Source organism: Pelophylax lessonae (genome assembly GCF_965119305.1).
Source record: "Pelophylax lessonae genome assembly, chromosome: 3".
Classification (NCBI taxonomy): domain Eukaryota; kingdom Metazoa; phylum Chordata; class Amphibia; order Anura; family Ranidae; genus Pelophylax; species Pelophylax lessonae.
Genome location: NC_138770.1, coordinates 481,187,184 through 481,207,464, shown reverse-complemented (window position 1 = coordinate 481,207,464; position 20,281 = coordinate 481,187,184).

Sequence of the window (20,281 nt, the reverse complement as noted above, 5' to 3'; positions counted from 1 at the left end):
TGACCAAAAAATGTTTTTCAGGCCATTGGAGCCAAATGTCTAAAATCTTGTCTAAAACCAGCTTTTTAATGCTCTAAAAGACAAAAATATAGTCATTTGGACTAAAAAAAATTTCAGACCTTTGGTGACCAAATGCAGTTATTTTGACTACAAAAGGAGACCAAAACAGAGTCATTTTGACCAAAAAATTTTTCAGGCGATTGGAGCCCAAATGGCCAGTTTTAGACAAATCTCTAAGGCTCTAAAAGACAAAAATACATTCATTTTGACTAAATCTATTTTTCAGACCTTTGGTGACCAAATGCAGTTATTTATAATAAAAAGGGCACTTTAGACACTTGGAGACCAAAATAGAGTCATTTTGACCAAAAAAAAATTCAGGCCATGGGAGCCAAAATGTCTAAAATCTTGTCTAAAACCGGCTTTTTAAAGCACTAAAAGACAAAAATACAGTCAATTTGAATAAATTTTTTTTTTCAGACCTTTGGTGACCAAATGCATTTTGACTAGAAAAAGGCTTTTTAAACACTTGGAGACAAAAATAGAGTAATTTTGACCAAAAAAACTTTTTTTCATTCTATTGGAGCTCTATTTTGGTCTCCAAGTGTCTAAAAAGCCTTTTTTAGTCAAAATAACTGCATTTGGTCACCAAAGGTCTGAAAAAAATTAAGTCAAAATTAATGTATTTTTGTCTTTTAGAGCTTTAAAAAGCCGGTTTAAGACAAGATTTGTCTAAAACCGGCCATTTGGGCTCCAATGGCCTGAAAAGAAATTTTCGGTCAAAATTACTCTATTTTGGTCTCCAAGTGTCTAAAAAGCCTTTTTTAGTCAAAATAACTGCATTTGGTCACCAAAGGTTTGAAAAACTTTTTTAGTCAAAATGACTGTATTTTTGTCTTTTAGAGTCTTAAAAAGCCAGTTTTAGACAAGATAACGGCATTTTGCTCTCCAATGGCCTGAAAATTTTTTTGGTCAAAATGACTATTTTGGTCTCCAAGTGTCTAAAAATCCTTTTTTAGTCAAAATAACGGCATTTGGTCACCAAAGGTCTGAACATATTTTTTTGTCAAAATGACTGTATTTTTGTCTTTTAGAGCCTTAAAAAGCTGGGTTTAGACAAGATTTGTCTAAAACTGGCCATTTGGGCTCCAATGGCCTAAAAAGATATTTTCGGTCAAAATTACTCTATTTTGGTCTCCAAGTGTCTTAAAATCCTTTTTTGGTCAAAATAACTGCATTTTGTCACCAAAGGTCAGAAAAAAATTTTAGTCAAAATGACTATATTTTTGTCTTTTAGAGCCTTAAAAAGCTGTTTTTAGACTTGATTTGTCTAAAACAGGCCATTTGGGCTCCAATGGCCTGAAAAAAGTTTTTGGTCAAAATGACTCTATTTTGGTCTCCAAGTGTCTAAAAAGCCTTTTTAAGTCAGAGTCTGCAGAGTCGGCGAAACATGTTGGACCTGGGTGACCCCACTACTCTAGGATATGGTTCATTATTTTATTTATCACATATTTTATATATTGACTGTCTTTTGATGCCTTTGCATCTGTGTCTTTTTTAACAATTTTGTACACATGTATTAATAAAATCATTATATATTAAATTGGTCTTCAATTTATCTATTTATCATGCCAAGTAACTCCTGCCTACAAAGTCCCAGGTTGGGTGTTTCCTCAGAATACACAGTTCCCTGTGGGGCTCATTTAGGCTCTGGTGTATTGGAACACCAATACTACTTGATACACTTTTTTCTCATATGTCCTTAGGGATGTGGCAGGACCTTTCTTGGCTTACTGGCATTTAGGGTCGGCACCTATCATTTTCTACTTGCTTCTGCATCCTGTGAATGCCTAATGTACCTTTAGCCACAGAATACTACGTTCTTAGCAGTCAGGTAAACCCATGTGAGCTAATTTTTGGGGCCTATACAGGCCGACATTTACTTCTGTATACTGTGTGAATGCCTGATGTACCTCTAGCCATCCAATAATACGTTCTTTGCTGTCAGTTAAACCCATGTGAGCTACGATTTGGGGCCTAAACAGGCCGACACTTACTTCTGTATACTGTGAATGCCTAATGTACATCCAGCCATCAAATACAGTACGTTCTTTGCTGTCAGTTAAACCCATGTGAGCTAATTTTTGGGGCCTATACAGGCTGACACTTACTTCTGTATCCTGTGAATTCCTAATGTACCTTCAGCCACAGAATACTACGTTATTAGCTGTCAGTTAAACCCATGTGGGCTAATTTTTGGGGACTATACAGGCTGACACTTACTTCTGTATCCTGTGAATGCCTAATGTACCTTCAGCCTCCAAATACTACATACTTAGCTGTCAGGTAAACCCATGTGAGCTAATTTTTGGGGCCTATACATGCCGACACTTACTTCTGTATACTGTGTGAATGACTAATGTACCTCTAAACAAAACGATTCAGGATGATCATAATTGTCCGTTATGTTCCGCGGAAAGACCTTCTCTTTGCCACAAGTTCTGGTCCTGTCCCTATATCACGACATTCTGGGACCAGGTACTGACCTTCATCGGGGAAGTGACGAAGTGGCACATACCCAAATATATTGCTCCTGTTCGGTTACTGGGACAAACTTCGGGTGAATTAATGCTGACCTGGGCGGCGGGTCCCCCTCTCGGCCGGGCCCTCCTTCCCGACCGGGCCCTCGGACCACGCCCGAAGTGCCCGACCGCTCAGTCCGCCCCTGGGTACAGGAACTGGGCTTTAAAAGCCTGTGATTGGCCCAGAAACATCAGCAAAAGCCAATGAGGGGGCAGGAGTCTTCTGGGAACGTGATTGGAGTGACTACGGAGACCAGGTTCCAATCAGAAGTGAATACGCCCCACAGTATATAAGATAGCCCCGCCTAACCCCTAGCACAGTGTAGGGTCTTTGGGTATGTGCCACTTCGTCACTTCCCCGATGAAGGTCAGTACCTGGTCCCAGAATGTCGTGATATAGGGAGAGGACCAGAACTTGTGGCAAAGAGAAGGTCTTTCCGCGGAACATAACGGACAATTATGAGCATCCTGAATCGTTTTGTTTAGAGGTACATTAGGCATTCACAGGATACAGAAGTAAGTGTCGGCCTGTATAGTCCCCAAATATTAGCCCACATGGGTTTAACTGACAGCTAATAACGTAGTATTCTGTGGCTGAAGGTACATTAGGCATTCACAGGATACAGAAGTAAGTGTCAGCCTGTATAGGCCCCAAAAATTAGCTCACATGGGTTTAACTGACAGCAAAGAACGTACTGTATTTGATGGCTGGAGGTACATTAGGAATTCACAGTATACAGAAGTGTCGGCCTGTATAGGCCCCAAAATTAGCTCACATGGGTTTAACTGACAGCAAAGAACGTAGTGTATTTGATGGCTGGAGGTACATTAGGCATTTCCAGTATACAGAAGTAAGTGTCGGCCTTTGTAGACCACAAAAATTAGCTCACATAGGTTTAACTGACAGCAAGGAACGTAGTATTTAAAGGATGGAAGTACATTAGGCATTCACAGGATACAGAAGTAAGTGTCGGCCTGTATAGGCCCCAAAAATTAGCTCACATGGGTTTACCTGACTGCTAAGAACGTAGTATTCTGTGGCTAAAGGTACATTAGGCATTCACAGGATGCAGAAGCAAGTAGAAAATGTTAGGTGCCGACCCTAAATGCCAGTAAGCCAAGAAAGGTCCTGCCACATCCCTAAGGACATATGAGAAAAAAGTGTATCAAGTGGTATTGGTGTTCCAATACACCAGAGCCTAAATGAGCCCCACAGGGAACTGTGTATTCTGAGGAAACACCCAACCTGGGACTTTGTAGGCACTAGGCAGGAGTTACTTGGCATGAATAGATAAATAGAAGACCAATTTAATATATAATGATTTTATTAATACATGTGTACAAAATTGTTAAAAAAGACACAGATGCAAAGGCATCAAAAGACAGTCAATATAGAAAATATGTGATAAATAAAATTATGAACCATATCCTAGAGTAGTGGGGGTCACCCAGGTCCAACATGTTTCGCCGACTCTGCAGACTCTGACTTAAAAAGGCTTTTTAGACACTTGGAGACCAAAATAGAGTCATTTTGACCAAAAACTTTTTTCAGGCTATTGGAGTCCAAATGGCCTGTTTTAGACAAATCAAGTCTAAAAACGGCTTTTTAAGGCTCTAAAAGACAAAAATACAGTCATTTTGACAAAAAAATTTCAGACCTTTGGTGACCAAATGCCGTTATTTTGACTAACAAAAGGTTTTTAGACACTTGGAGACCAGAATAGAGTCATTTTGACCAAAAAATGTTTTTCAGGCCATTGGAGCCAAATGTCTAAAATCTTGTCTAAAACTAGCTTTTTAATGCTCTAAAAGACAAAAATATAGTCATTTGGACTAAAAAAAATTTCAGACCTCAACAGAGTCATTTTGACCAAAAAATTTTTCAGGCCAAAATTTTTCTTCAGGCCATTTTTTTCAGGCCATTTTTTTTCCAGATCATTTTGACCAAAAATTTTTTTCAGGCGATTGGAGCCCAAATGGCCAGTTTTAGACAAATCTCTAAGGCTCTAAAAGACAAAAATACATTCATTTTGACTAAATCTATTTTTCAGACCTTTGGTGACCAAATGCAGTTATTTATAATAAAAAAGGCTCTTTAGACACTTGGAGACCAAAATAGAGTCATTTTGACCAAAAAAAAAATTTCAGGCCATTGGAGCCAAAATGTCTAAAATCTTGTCTAAAACCGACTTTTTAAAGCACTAAAAGACAAAAATACAGTCAATTTGAATACATTTTTTTTTCAGACCTTTGGTGACCAAATGCATTTTGACTAGAAAAAGGCTTTTTAAACACTTGGAGACCAAAATAGAGTAATTTTGACCAAAAAAACTTTTTTTTCAGGCTATTGGAGCTCTATTTTGGTCTCCAAGTGTCTAAAAAGCCTTTTTTAGTCAAAATAACTGCATTTGGTCACCAAAGGTCTGAAAAAAATTAAGTCAAAATGAATGTATTTTTGTCTTTTAGAGCTTTAAAAAGCCGGTTTAAGACAAGATTTCTGAGGTTGAGGAGGAGGCAGAGCAAGCAAGAGGGGAGAGCAGACAGCCCGCTCCATCTAAGGCCGCCCCTGTTGTCTCCCGGGCCACACCTGATGCTCAGTCCTTTATAGAGTCTGATGTTGGGTCTGAGGTTGAGGAGGAGGCAGAGTAAGCAAGAGGGGAGAGCAGACGGCCCGCTCCATCTAAGGCCGCACATGTTGTCTCCCAGGCCACTATACACACCTCTTCTTGATGGGACTTTTCTGAGACATCCCATGCAGAAAGAACAGTTGCGATCTGCAAGATTTGTCAGAAGGGTATAAAACGTGGCAAAAATGTCAACCACCTGGGTACAAGCTGCCTAAACAGGCATTTGACAACCCACCACTTGGCCTGTTGGCAGGAGCATTTGAAGAACCCACAAAAGGGCCAAAGATCGGTCAGTCGGCCTCCTAGTCCTCCTCGCGCTGCTCCTCGTGCTCCACCTGCACATCAGTCTGTTCCTGGCCCTGCTATAGTCACTCGTCACCTGTTGGCAGCCTCCATTGACAGGGATGATCAATGGATCTGTGTTTTTAGGACACTCCAAACAAAGATATCCCCGTACAGGAAGTACCACCACCAAAGGTAAAGGTTGGCCTCTTACCACAATGATTTGACCCCCATGACAGAGATCAAAAACAGCATGTTTCTACCTCCACTGGCAAATCCTGCACCGGCACACTCTCTGATCACGTCCACTTCCTCACAGATAGTTATAACATGTAAAGAGGGAAGCAACTGCCATAGTGTAGTACCATTAAACAACTTTATTGGATGCAATTCTCAAAGTGGCAACTCACATTTGGCTGTAGTTTGTATGGCGTGTGTAAATCAGGGTGTCCTCGAGGCTCGATTCCTGCCGAAAAAATGGCCGCCGCGTCCCCTCCGTGGTCTCAGCGTGATGCACCGCAGGCTCCTCCTACGCGTTTCGTCAGAGACTGACGTCGTCAGGGGGTCTGGCCTTCATACCACAGAGACCGGCATACCACAGAGACCGGCATACCACAGAGACCAGCACCACAGAGCCCAGCATACCACAGAGACTGGCACCACAGAGCCCAGCATACCACAGAGCCCAGCATACCACAGAGACTGGCACCACAGAGCCCAGCATACCACAGAGCCCAGCACCACAGAGCCCAGCACCACAGAGTCCAGCATACCACAGAGACCGGCACTACCCTCGAAAGGATCCTCGACATTCTAGTAGCTAATATTTTCGTGAAGATTTTTAAATCTGTATTTAACAGGGAGATAGGCCTATAACTTCCGCAATTTGCTGGGTCCTTACCCTCCTTCAGAATCAGCGTCAAGTAGGCTGCCAAAGTATCTCTGGCAAACATCCCCTCTGGACCTCGCTCATTAAATAGTCTTTCCATGTATGGTCCCAAAATTGGGGACAATACATGGAAGTACTGTGGTGCTAATCCATCCGGTCCTGGTGCTTTGCCTATCTTCATGTTTTTTATAGTCTGTTGTATTTCCTCTAAAGAGATTTGTTTTTCCAGATCCTCTCGTTCTTCTTCCGATAGTTTAGGGAGACCTGTTTGTATCAAATACTCATCCATCTCTTTCTGTGTTTTCCCTGTCTCCGGTAAATTATACAACAGAGAATAAAAATTCCTAAACTCATCAGAAATTTGTTTCGGTATCACCTTCTTACTACCCTCTGATGTTACAATCTGTGGGATATAAGATCTTAATTTTTGGTTCTGAATAGATCTCGCTAAGGTCTTTCCACATTTGTTTCCTGATTCATAGGATACCTTTCTCGATATTTGTATTGCAGCCTTAGCTCTATATTGGAGTAGATCTGATATTTGTTTTCTTACGATAACTAGTTCCTCTAGTGTCTTATTTACCTTTTTTTGTTTATGCTCTATTTCTAATATTTTAAGTTTCTCTAATAATGTTGTTAATTGTTTATTTCTTTCTTTCTTTATTCTTGCTCCATGCTTAATCAGAACTCCTCTTATCACTGATTTATGGGCTTCCCACAATATTCTTATAGAGTATCCTGGCTGATCGTTAACATCGAAATAGTCCCTAAGCTCCTTCTGTACCTCCACCCTCACCTCTTCTATCTGCAAAAGACTCTCGTTTAATTTCCAAGATCTCTGTTTTATTGAATTAATTGTTGTGACACTATAAATCATTGAGATCATTGCGTGATCTGACCATGTTATGTTGTCTATATCAGTGCATTTAACCGCTTGGAGATGAGTGTGGGGGACCAGAAAGAAATCTATTCTCGAATAACTCCCATGTGGACTTGAATAAAATGTAAATTCCCGTCCTCAGCATCCATCTGCAAGCCATTGCAGAAATGGTCGATTTAGACCTAGAGGTATCGACCGTTGGAGACAGAGGCATATTAAAATCGCCTCCTAGCAATAATTGCCCTTGTGTAAATTTTCTAAGTGTGTTTAGTGTTTTAGCTACAAACCTATCCTGATGTTTATTAGGAGCGTATAAAGTGGCCAAGGTTAACTGGGTTTCCCCTATCTTTCCCTTTAAGAACAAGAATCTGCCATTATCATCTCTTAACTTCTCTTCCAACAGCCATGGAGTTTTCCTATCTATTAGTATCGATACCCCTCGAGATTATGTTTGCATATTAGTCGCATAGTGTGTATATATGGGAATGCATTATTTTTCAAGTACGGGAGTTTATCTGACTTAAAATGAGTCTCATGGATAAATGCTATATTTGCCTTTACCCGTTTGAGCTCTGACAGAAGTATCCGCCTTTTTTCCGGTACATTCAAGCCCTTCACATTAAGGGAGACAATTTTGATATCCTCCATTAACTACTCTCAGGGACCTAAGAGGCAGGGGGGAAGCGAACAGAGGAGGAAAAGGATGAGAGGGAGAAAAAAAAACACACACACACAAAAAACCCAAAAGAAAACAAACAAGAGCAAACTCACTCTTTATTACACACTCACACTTACCAAACCCCTCTTTCACTCGCCTGTGTCCCAATCCCAGTTGGGACGAGTAAAACTCTGTCCCAATAGGGTTCACAGGTCGGATTTAAATCCTTCCAACACACGGCATCTTACTGCCACTAGTGTGTTCTTAATTTTTTGGGGGTAAAATACCCAAAGCGGTCTCCCAAGCTCCTGCTCCTCCCTCCCCTCTCATTTTCCACCTACATCCATCTTGCCATTATTTCTCCCCTCTCCCCCCTCCCCTCTCCCCCCCTCAATGCCCCATACCCTCCTCCCCCTCCCCCCCCCCCTCACTGGGGGCCCCTCCTTACATTCTCCTATTCCAAAACCTCCCCTCTCTCTCCCTTCCAGGCATCTAATTTCAATAGAGTTTTAAACCCCCAGTATTCCAGAGCCTTGCTTTCTTAGCTTAATCTCTAATTATAAGTTAACCGCTCATCTTAAGTCTCTTATTTTAATCCCAACATGAGGGTTTACACAACTTTGACATAAGTCCGGGGAGAAACGAAGAAAGAGGGGGAAAAGAGAGAAAAAAAGAGAAAGAAAAAAAAATTTCTATATCAACCCCCCCCCCCTCTTATTTTCCCAGGATCAACCCCCCCCCCCCCATGTTTGTGCTGTGAGTAAAATATCACCCAGTTTTCTAAAAAAAAAAAAAAAAAATACAATTAATTCTAAGTCAACCATCGACCCCCCCTCTTAGTGCAATTTTTCCAAACAAACAGAAAAAAATTTCCCCTTTTTTCTTCCCCCCCCCCTTCCCTCCTCCCTAAGAGACACGTTTATTGGTGAGGGTTTTTCCTACCAAGGGATGCTCCGGCCTTCCCAGCTCAGTGCGAATCCCATGAATTTTATTCCTTCCCATTATTAAACCAGTTCACTAAAGGGGAAGAGGTGGTAAAAAAAATTGCAAAAAGCGTATTTTGATTGGTTTGCGCAAAAGTTATCGCGTTTACTAACAAAGGGAAAGAATTTTGTCATTTTTGTTGTTTTTTTTTAATGCGTAATGGCGGCGATCTGCGATTTTTTTTGTGGTACTGCAAAATTGCGGCGGACATATCGGACCCTTGACTGACATTTTTGACACTTTTGGGGTTACCAGAAAAGAAAAAAAAAAGAGAAAAAGGGGGACAGAAAATGCGTATTGGTAAAAGATGTGTCGGGTGGGAGGGGGGGGAGGGGGGGGGGACTGGGTGCCATGTGTGGATACAGCTCCAACCCCAAAGTAGGAAATAAGCTCTAGGCAATGAAAGGATAATAGAGGGAGAGAGCTCTATAACTTTTGTTAAAACAAGAGGAACTATACCTCTTGATAGGAGGGATTAGAAGGGCTAGAACCCTTAGAGTAGGTGTGTGTCTGTAGTGGGGTTAGGGGGAGGGGGTTTTCCCTTTTTTTTTTTTTTTTTTTTGTGTTCAGACCGGCTTTGGGGTGGAAAAATGGAAGTACTACGCATATTAACAATAAATGCAAAAGGGCTGAACACCCCAGAAAAAAGAAGGGTCTTATTAAATGACTTAAAAAGATCGAAGGTGGATATAGCCTTCATACAGGAGACACATTTTCGAGATGACAAAATTCCAATTTTAAAAAATAGATCATACCCGATATCATATCACGCAACAAATATAGAGACTAAATCTAGGGGAGTATTGATTATAATAGCGCGTAATGTACCATGGAAATATGAACAAATGTCTAAAGATCCAAATGGAAGATAACTTTTCCTAAAGGGAAAGATAGGTAATACTAAAGTCACCCTGGCCACAATATATGCACCCAACAGTCAGCAAAATCTATTTATAGGAAAAAAAATCAGGGAAATATCAGAGTACAAAGAGGGGCACCTGATAGTGGGGGGCGACTTTAATATCCCGTTAATACCCTCAGAGGATACTACAACAGGAACCTCCTCAATACCAGTAAGGGTAAGGAAACAGATAGCAAACAGTCTGTATAGTGCACAACTCATTGACGGATGGCGTTTAACACATCCAGGAGAACGAGACTATACATTCTTTTCCCCGGTATACAAGCAATACTCAAGGATAGACTACTTTTTCTTCCCACATAACCAGCTACATGCCATCAGGAAAATACAAATAGGAGTAATCACATGGTCAGACCATGCCCCAGTCATACTAGAATACGAAATAGGGAATAAACAAGGAGGAGGTCACCGGACGTGGAGACTTAATGAAAGTCTGCTTCAAGATGAAACAATCAGAGATCAAGAAGGAAATAGAAGAGTTTTTTCTAATTAATAAAACCATAGATACAGACCCGAACATCATCTGGGAGGCACACAAAGCGGTGGTAAGGGGTTCCCTGATTAAACATGGCTTCAGAATAAAGAAAAAAAGAACAGATCAATTAGAAGCCCTGTTGACGAAATTGCAGAAATTAGAAGCAACCCATAAACACAACAATTCGCCAGTGACAAAAAATAGCTTAATGGAGACAAGGCAAGAAATTAATAATATACTTTTTTATAAAGCAAAAGCAGCATTACAGATTTGCCGGAAAAAAACATATGAAATGGGAGATAAATGTGGGAAATCTCTAGCAAAAACAATTCAGGAACAGACATTAAACACATACGTCCCACGAATAATAAATAAGAAAGGACAGAAAATAGAATTCCCAAGGAAAATTGCCCAAGAATTTAAAAAGTATTACCATTCACTATATAACCTATATCCTCAGAACCTGAGGCCTTCCCAAATAGAGGACTATTTAGAATCATCACGGATGCCACGTTTATCAGACAATGAGAGAGAGGAATTGAACTGCTATAGCAATCTCTAACTTTAAAAATGGGAAGGCACCAGGCCCTGATGGATATACTATCCAATACTATAAAACATATACCCCTCAGTTAAAAAATTTTTTGGTAGATATGTTTAATACTTGGGGCAAAGGTAAGAAAATTTTGAGAGAAACATTACATGCGCACATAACAGTACTACCCAAGGAAGGCAAAGACCCAACATCATGTACTAGTTACAGACCAATATCTTTATTAAATACAGATCTGAAAATATTCACAAAAATCATAGCTACTAGAATTCAAAGACATATAACAAAATTGGTAAATTTAGACCAAGTTGGATTTATACCAACAAGAGAAGCACGTGACAATACAATAAAAGTATTGAACTTGTTGCACGTAGCCCAGGCAAAACAGATGAAAAGCATATTTATAAGTACAGATGCTGAAAAAGCTTTTGATAGATTAAGATGGAGTTTTATGATGGAAGTAGTGAGATATGTGGGTATGGGCGAGACTGTACTGAATTGGATAATGCAGATCTACTCGGTACCCACGGCAAAGGTGAGGGTGATCAGCGTGTTGTCGGAAGACATTATAATCCAGAATGGGACAAGACAGGGGTGCCCTCTTTCACCCCTGCTCTTTGTCCTGACGTTAGAACCATTTCTATGCAAAATAAGATCAAACCCAGATATTACAGGTATTAGAATTGGTCATATACAACATAAGATATCAGCCTTCATGGATGACATGCTGTTCACCCTCACCAACCCGATCATTTCACTCCCAAATCTTTTAAGGGAATTTACAGAGTACGGAGAACTTTCTAACCTCAAAATAAATTTGGACAAATCAGAGGCAATGGGGCTGGGCATAGGCCAAGAATTGCAGAAACAACTAAGCTCAAATTTTAGATTAAAATGGACAAGTAGAGCACTGAAATATCTAGGCATACAAATAACAACAAAATTTTCCCAGTTATATGAGGAAAATTACCCAGCATTATTGAAATCTATACGATGCCTGCTGCAAAAATGGGGCAAGGGACTATTATCATGGTGGGCTAGATGCAACATTGTAAAAATGTCAATTTTGCCAAAATTTTTGTATGTCTTTCAAACCTTACCAATAACTATACCACAGAGCTACTTTAAACAAATAGACAGCATATTGAAGGAATTTATATGGGCAGCAAAATACCCCAGACTAAGCAAAAAATAATGACACTACGAAAAGAGGAAGGAGGTTTGTCGGTACCAGACATGAGGAGATATTATCAAACAATACATTTATGTAGACTTGTGGATTGGTGCCGACATAGAAACACAAAACTTTGGACAAACATAGAACAGGCACAGTTTGAAATCCCACTGGAAAGAACTCCGTTTTGTAGTCGCTATATATCAAATTCTATGAAAAAACACCCGCTTATAGGGCTGACAATTAAAATATGCACAAAAGTCATTCAACAATACAAATTGACAAAGAAAAACTCGGCCATATTCCCGATTCTGAGTAACCCCAGATTTCCCCTGGGTTTCCAAGATAAAAAATTCAGGGACCTGAAGGAAAAAGGAATTCATCAGGTAGACCATTTCATGAAGCAAGGGAGATGGATTACAGAGGAGGAGATGATGGACCCCACAGGAGATTTCCAACTGGACCGCTGGAGAGCGACTCAGCTTGGACACTTCCTGGGGACGTTACCAAAACTTAAAGGGGAGGATTTACAATACACGAAATTTGAAGATATGTGCGCACAAAAAGGGACCCTATTGCATCCCATATCTAAATTATACTTATTATTAGGGGATAGCGAGGATAAGGGACCATTAGGTTATATGAAAGAATGGGAGAAAGAATTAGACAGGCCCTTTACAGAAGAAGAGGAAAGGCAGATATACCAGATGACACACTCAACATCCATCAGTTCTAAAATACAAGAAACTAACTTTAAAATAATGTCAAGGTGGTATCAAACTCCAGCAAAAATGCACAAAATTTCATCAGCAAATACAGACAGATGTTGGCGGTGTGGAGAGGGCGAGGGGACATTAATCCATATTTTTTGGTCATGTTCCAAGTTGGGAAAATTTTGGAAGCAGATATATGAAATTATACAAAATTTGACAGAACACCAGCTGACAATGGACCCCGCTCTCTTTCTACTCCATAAAACCAACATCCCAAGGAATCAATACAAAAATACAATAATATCTTATTTACTTAATGTAGCTAAAATGTGCATACCTTTAAAATGGAAAAAAAAGGAACCACCAGATTTGAATATGTGGATCAATAAGGTGGAAGAGGTCAATAGATTGGAAAAACTAGTACTAAATGACAATCATAAAATGGATAAATATAAACTAATCTGGGATAGATGGAATGAATATGTCATCTCGAGAAGGCAGAATCCTGTGTGAGGGATATCAGGATAAAGGATACATCTAGAAGGAAACCCCAAAGCCGGCCAGAATCTTTCTTTTTTTTTTTTTTTTCTTCTTATCTTTCCCCCCCCCCACCACCCCCCACAAGGGGAAGTTGAGTGTACTATGATATGGGATTGGATGTGATAAAGCAGAGGCTAAAAGACAGAAATCGACACAGTAGGAACACTTGAGTTATAAATACAGATCAATGTTGATATAATTTATCCCTAAGAAGGGAAGGAGTATGAGACTAAGGGAAAAATATTGAAAATGTGGACTCTGTTAAAATAATAATAATAATAGTAAATAATAATGGAAATCATGAATGTATGTAAAAGTTTAATGGAAAGATTGAAAAGCAAATAAATAAAAAATTTAGCAAAAAGAAATTAGATGCCTGGAAGGGAGAGAGAGGGGAGGTTTTGAAATAGGAGACTGTAAGGAGGGGCCCCCAGTTAGGGGGGGAGGAGGGTATGAGGCATTGAGGGGGGGGAGAGGGGAGGGGGAGAGGGGAGAAATAATGGCAAGATGGATGTAGGTGGAAAGGGAGAGGGGAGGGAGAAGCAGGAGCTTGGGAGACCGCTTTGGGTATTTTACCCCCATACAATTAAGAACACACTAGTGGCAGTAAGATGCCGTGTGTTGGAAGGATTTAAATCCGACCTGTGAACCCTATTGGAACAGAGTTTTACTCGTCCCAACTGGGATTGGGACACAGGCGAGTGAAAGAGGGGTTTGGTAAGTGTGTAATAAAGAGTGAGTTTGCTCTTGTTTGTTTTCTTTGGGGTTTTTTGTGTGTGTTTTTTTTTCTCCCTCTCGTCCTCTTCCTTCTCTGTTCGCTTCCCCCCTGCCTCTTAGGTCCCTGAGAGTAGTTAATGGAGGATATCAAGATTGTCTCCCTTAATGTGAAGGGCTTGAATGTACCGGAAAAAAGGCGGATACTTCTGTCAGAGCTCAAACGGGTAAAGGCAAATATAGCATTTATCCAGGAGACTCACTTTAAGTCAGATAAACTCCCGTACTTGAAAAATAATGCATTCCCATATATATACCACGCGACTAATATGCAAACAAAATCTCGAGGGGTATTGATACTAATAGATAGGAAAACTCCATGGCTGTTGGAGGAGAAGTTAAGCAATGATAATGGTAGATTCTTGTTCTTAAAGGGAGAGATAGGGGAAACCCAGTTAACCTTGGCCACTTTATACGCTCCTAATAAACATCAGGATAGGTTTGTAGCTAAAACACTAAACACGCTTAGAAAATTTACACAAGGGCAATTATTGCTAGGAGGCGATTTTAATATGCCTCTGTCTCCAACGGTCGATACCTCTAGGTCTAAATCGACCATTTCTGCAATGGCTTGCAGACGGATGCTGAGGACTCTATACAAGGAACAAATGATAGATGTCTGGTGTATTCAACACCCGATGGAAAGGGAATTTACATTTTATTCAAGTCCACATAGGAGTTATTCGAGAAAGCTTCTTTAAAACCATACATGGAATGTTTACTAGATATATCTGGGCCAAGAAGAAGCCACGCATAGCTCGTAATAGCTTAACTTTGCCTAAGCATATGGGAGGACTTGCGATCCCAGATCTACATAGATACTATCATGCCATAAAGCTAAATAGAATAATAGATTGGTGGCACCATTCAGAAATGAAAATTTGGGTTCAAATAGAACAGGCACAAACTGCAGTGTCCTTAAAGAGAGCGTTATTGTGCTATCAGAGTCTCCCTAAGACATTAAAAACACACCCGTTGATAGGAAATACTATAAAGATAGGTAATCAGCAATCCCTGAGGCAAAAGTTAACAACAATAGATTTCCCTCTATATCCTATATTGGGGAACCCAAACTTTACCCCAGGACTGGATAGACAGTATTTCAAAAAACTACGAGAATCCGGACAAGTAAGTGTAAAAACGTTTGCGAATCAGAGGAGCTGACCCTCGATCCCTAATTTAACAGATAGAAACGGACCATTTGGCCTCCCCCTTTGGGAGGCGCTCCAGGTACGACATTTCTTGGAGTCGCTCCCAAGGCCGGAGAAATTTGTAAAACCATTGACAAACTTTGAGAGGCTATGTGAGAAGGGGGAGAGTAGTGAACGTGTCCTCTCTATGCTATATAAAAATGATGAATACCCCAATAGAACAACCAAAACTAAATTGGGTGGAAAAGTGAAAATCAGCAGATTTAAATAGGGATATAACAATAGCACAGGTACAGAGAATATGTAGGTTAACATTCGGGCCAACAAAGTGCACTAAAATTCAGGAAACAAATTATAAGATCTTAACCAGATGGTATAATACACCAGATGAATTACATAAGTGGTATCCCCAGGAATCTGATAGGTGCTGGAGATGTGGGGAGGGAGAGGGTACGTTGTACCATATTTTCTGGAATTGCCCAGATATAAAGAAATACTGGTCGGAAGTAGGGGGTATAATTCAGAAAATAACGCATTATAGAATTGAGGGAGATGCAGCCTTTTGCCTCTTGCAGATATCGGGGCTATCAAGGAAGAAATATGAAAGATCGATATTACCTCATATGATGAATGCTGCAAGAGCATGCATACCGCAATACTGGAGGAGGACAAATCCCTGTAATACAAAAACAAAGAAAGGGCGCACCAGCCTAGCGCATTATCCTCAGCGAGTTTATTAGATAAAAGTTAAAATCAGCTACTCACAAACATTCGTGAAGTACAGACACATCAATCCCATAAAGCCGCCTCATAGCAGAGGTCCAACGTCTTTACTGGAAGCAGAGGGCTGACGCGTTTCGAGGCCGTGCCTCTTCCTCAGAGCCTGGAGACCATGGTCTAGTCCGTTGTTTAAATATAGTATGGAGGACCAGGCCTCCACATGACCCTTGGGGATGTGGGAGGAGATATCGCCCAAATGGGCGTGGCTACACAACTACTTGCCTAAAAACATTGCGGATCTCAATTGTAATTTGCTGGCCCTATGCGACCATTTACTCCACTGGTGAGCTGATCAGTCCACAACCACTTCTCAATTCATCATAAACATTTCATTACATGCCAAATAGTACATTTAGAATAGTATAGTAAAATATATATTAGGGCCAGCAAATTACAATTGAGATCCGCAATGTTTTTAGGCAAGTAGTTGTGTAGCCACGCCCATTTGGGCGATATCTCCTCCCACATCCCCAAGGGTCATGTGGAGGCCTGGTCCTCCATACTATATTTAAACAACGGACTAGACCATGGTCTCCAGGCTCTGAGGAAGATGCACGGCCTCGAAACGCGTCAGCCCTCTGCTTCCAGTAAAGACGTTGGACCTCTGCTATGAGGCGGCTTTATGGGATTGATGTGTCTGTACTTCACGAATGTTTGTGAGTAGCTGATTTTAACTTTTATCTAATAAACTCGCTGAGGATAATGCGCTAGGCTGGTGCGCCCTTTCTTTGTTTTTGTATTACAGTGTTTGGTCGACCGCCCTGGTCGTAAGGGGCAGCAAAGCCTAGCCATAATGGATGCCAAGTTTTAGCACGAGTTCACGGGATTGAGGCAGCCTGAGGACCGGGTTCTGAGCGCGGGAGGAGGGTGCTGTATAGCACATATCTTTTTTGGAGGACAAATCCCCCCTCAGTATCTGAATGGGCACGGAAATTAGAGCATATAAATAAAATGGAGGATTTAGTACTTTCCTCACAAAACAAATACGAACAATATAAGGCGATATGGGGTATCTGGAACTTATTTACGACCTCGGATGAGGGGAAACAACTTCTCCACTTAGCACCCTAAAATATGAGCTTGGGGACTAGACTACAAAGGTTCAGTGTTTTGGAGGCCCTGGTTGAGGGAGGAGAGGGGGAGGGGGGGAGAGGGGGAGGAGAAAAAAATTATAAAAAATGTTTTTTTTTTGTTTTTTTTGTGAGTGGATGTTTGTCTGATATTATGAGTGAGGGAAGGAGGGGAGGGTAGGGAGGGAGGGGAAAAGAGTGGAAAGGAGAAAAGAATAGTGTAGGAGACGGAAAGATGAACTCCATAGCTGTCTTCTCGGAAGACACAATACAGAGGTAGATTAAAGGGGGCAGCAGTGATGTTTGGAGAGGAAGGGAGAGGGAAGAGTGAAAAGGAAGATTGGGTAAGAGCCTTGCGATCTGGACAAACTGTTTCCTCGTCAAGGAATTTTTTTCTCTTTCTTATTGCGGGCACTATTGGTACCCTGGAAAATTATGAATATTTCTTTGAATGTGAACACATTGTGTACTGGGAAGAGGATGGGGGCTTGTATTGTGGTTCTCGTTCTCTTTTTGTTTATGCCTTGGAGGTATATATTATACTTTGTGTTGTAATTCTCCTTGAAATTGAAATAAAGGACAATAAATACAAAAAAAAATAAAGAAAGCTAAGAACGTAGTATTCTGTGGCTGAAGGTACATTAGGCATTCACGGGATACAGAAGTAAGTGTGGGCCGCAAATGGCCCCAAAAATTAGCCCACATGGGTTTACCTGACAGCTAAGAACGTAATATTCGGGGGCGTGGCCGGCTACTGATGTGAGAGCAGCGCGGTCCCGGAGTTCTCTCCTGCTTGCCCTGATCCTTCAGTGATCCTGTAGAACCCCGAGCCGCTACTCACCTGCTTCCGACGCCTGTGTACCCCTGATCCCTCGGTGCATCAGCGGAGATGGTGAAGATCGGTCCCCCTGGTCCGGAGGCGCCTGGATCCCGGCCGTCGGCCTCCCTCCTCGAGCGGTCCCAAGATGGCGCCGGCCCGCCACGGAGCTCGAGCCAGCCAGCTGCTGCTGCACGATCCTCGCAGCCATCCGCCTCTCTCTCCCACGGTGGTGGTTCGGAGCCTGACGACTCTTCTTCCCTGCACCGGCATGAGACTGTGAGTGATCTTCTTCTTTCCCCCCCCCTGGGCCCCACTGCTGAGGCAGGGGTGGAGGTGGATAGGCCTGAGCCATCCCTTGCTGCCATCATGGATGCCATCCGCCACTGTCAGGCCTCTCTCACTACTCAAATTGAGTCTGTGAGGATGGAGATGTCGTTCCTGAAGCAGGATGTCCATAATCTCCGCCATAGGGTGGGCAACGCGGAACAACGTATTGGCGACCTGGAGGATGCCCACCGCCCCTTGCAGGCCTCTGTGTCTGATTTGCAGAGGGGTCACACGGCCACCATTGATAAGATCACTGACATGGAGGATCGCCTCCGACGTAATAACCTCCGCTTTCTGGGATTCCCTGAGGGGGCGGAGGGAAAGACCCCCGAATCATTTATGGAAAAGTGGCTCCTTGACACCTTTGGGAAGAATGTTTTTTCTCCGTTATTCGCCATTGAACGGGCGCACAGGGTGCCGTTGCGCCCCTGCCACCGGGGGCGCCACCTCGTCCTCTTCTCATTAAACTTCTGCATTTCCGGGACAGGGAGGCTGTGCTACGGGCCTCCAGGGAGAAGGACCGTGTCTCCTACAATAATAATGCTATCTCCATCTTTCCTGACTTCTCTGCAGCCACCCAAAAGCAGCGGGCCTCCTTTATGGCGGTTAAGAGGCGGCTGCGTGATCTCCAGTTACCATATAGTATGCTTTATCCTGCCCGTCTCCGGATCATCTCTCAAGACAAGGCTCATTTCTTCCAGGATCCTCGGGAGGCCGCGCACTGGGTGGACTCCTTGGGCCGTGGCTCTCCTGGCCGCCAGGACCGGCGGTCTCCTCCTAGATGAAAGACTGTCTATCTGCTGATAGTCTGGTTGGGCTCTGGGCTCGTCCTGGTGCTCTTCATGGACCCTCTCTCGCTTGATTTTTTGGGACAGATGGTTATCCCCTTTTTCTGAGGGTCGGGGTTCCTATTTTTCTGTTTTTTCTGATGGGCATTTTTGGGGTGGGGGCTCCCCCCTCATCTCCTTCCTTTTTATTGTTTTTTCTCGTTTGTCTACTACAGGACGAGCAGATCCACGTTTCCCTGCATTTGACTTCCTTTTGTTGTTATGGGCTACAAAGCTCTCAATTGTTGGGGTTTGAGGGCCGGGTGGGCTAGGGTGGGGGGAGGGGGTGTTTGTTACTATTGCCATCCGCAACCTGCGAGTTTTGGCGGGTTTCTTCTTTTTGGTTTGCTTGTTTGCACCATTTTGATCCACAGGGTCGGTACAGTTTTTCCTTTTTTTGTTTTTGGGGTCATGCTCTCTCCTTATGCGATACAGTTGATTTTGTTTACTATGTTACTGTGGTCACTTTTTTATGTCTTATGTGTACTCCTTTTTCTGGGCTCCTCTCAGATGCTGGTTGTGCCTTGGCCCTTCGGGGTTTGCCTGTTTTTGGGCTGACCTACGGGGCGCTAACGCTGATTGTTGGTATATTTCTATGTCTACTCTACGTATAATCTCATGGAACGTCAGGGGGCTAAATTCTAAAGTGAAACGGTCTCTGATGTTTGACTATTTAAAACGCCATAGTCCTCACGTTGTTTTGTTACAGGAGACACACCTCCAGGGGTCCAGGGTTATGGCCCTTAAGCGGGCACATGTGGCGTATGCGCTACACTCTACCTACTCTTCCTATGCCCGAGGCACGTCCATTTTAATTGCCAAGTCCGCTCCAGTCACTATTAAACATCTGAAGACGGACCCCTCGGGGTGCTTTGTTATCCTTGTTATTGAATATTTAGGTAAACCTTATACCCTGGTGAATGTTTATGTCCCCCCGCCGTTTACTAAGTCATTCTTTGACCGTGTCTTGGGTTTGGTTTTGGAAATGGCGGAGGGCCCTCTTATTATGGCGGGTGACTTTAACACGGTCCTCGACAATGCTTTGGACCGCTCTGGGGCTGCCTCTTCCCAACATACCCCCCTGCGCTCCTACTTGGACAAATTGGACCTCACGGACGCCTGGAGGTGGAAACATGGGGGGATTACTGAGTTTTCTTGTTATTCGAGCTCACACCACACTCTATCTAGGATTGACCTCTGTTTGCTCTCTCGGGAACTGCTGGGTCTGCTCTCGGGGATCAGGTACCTCCCTC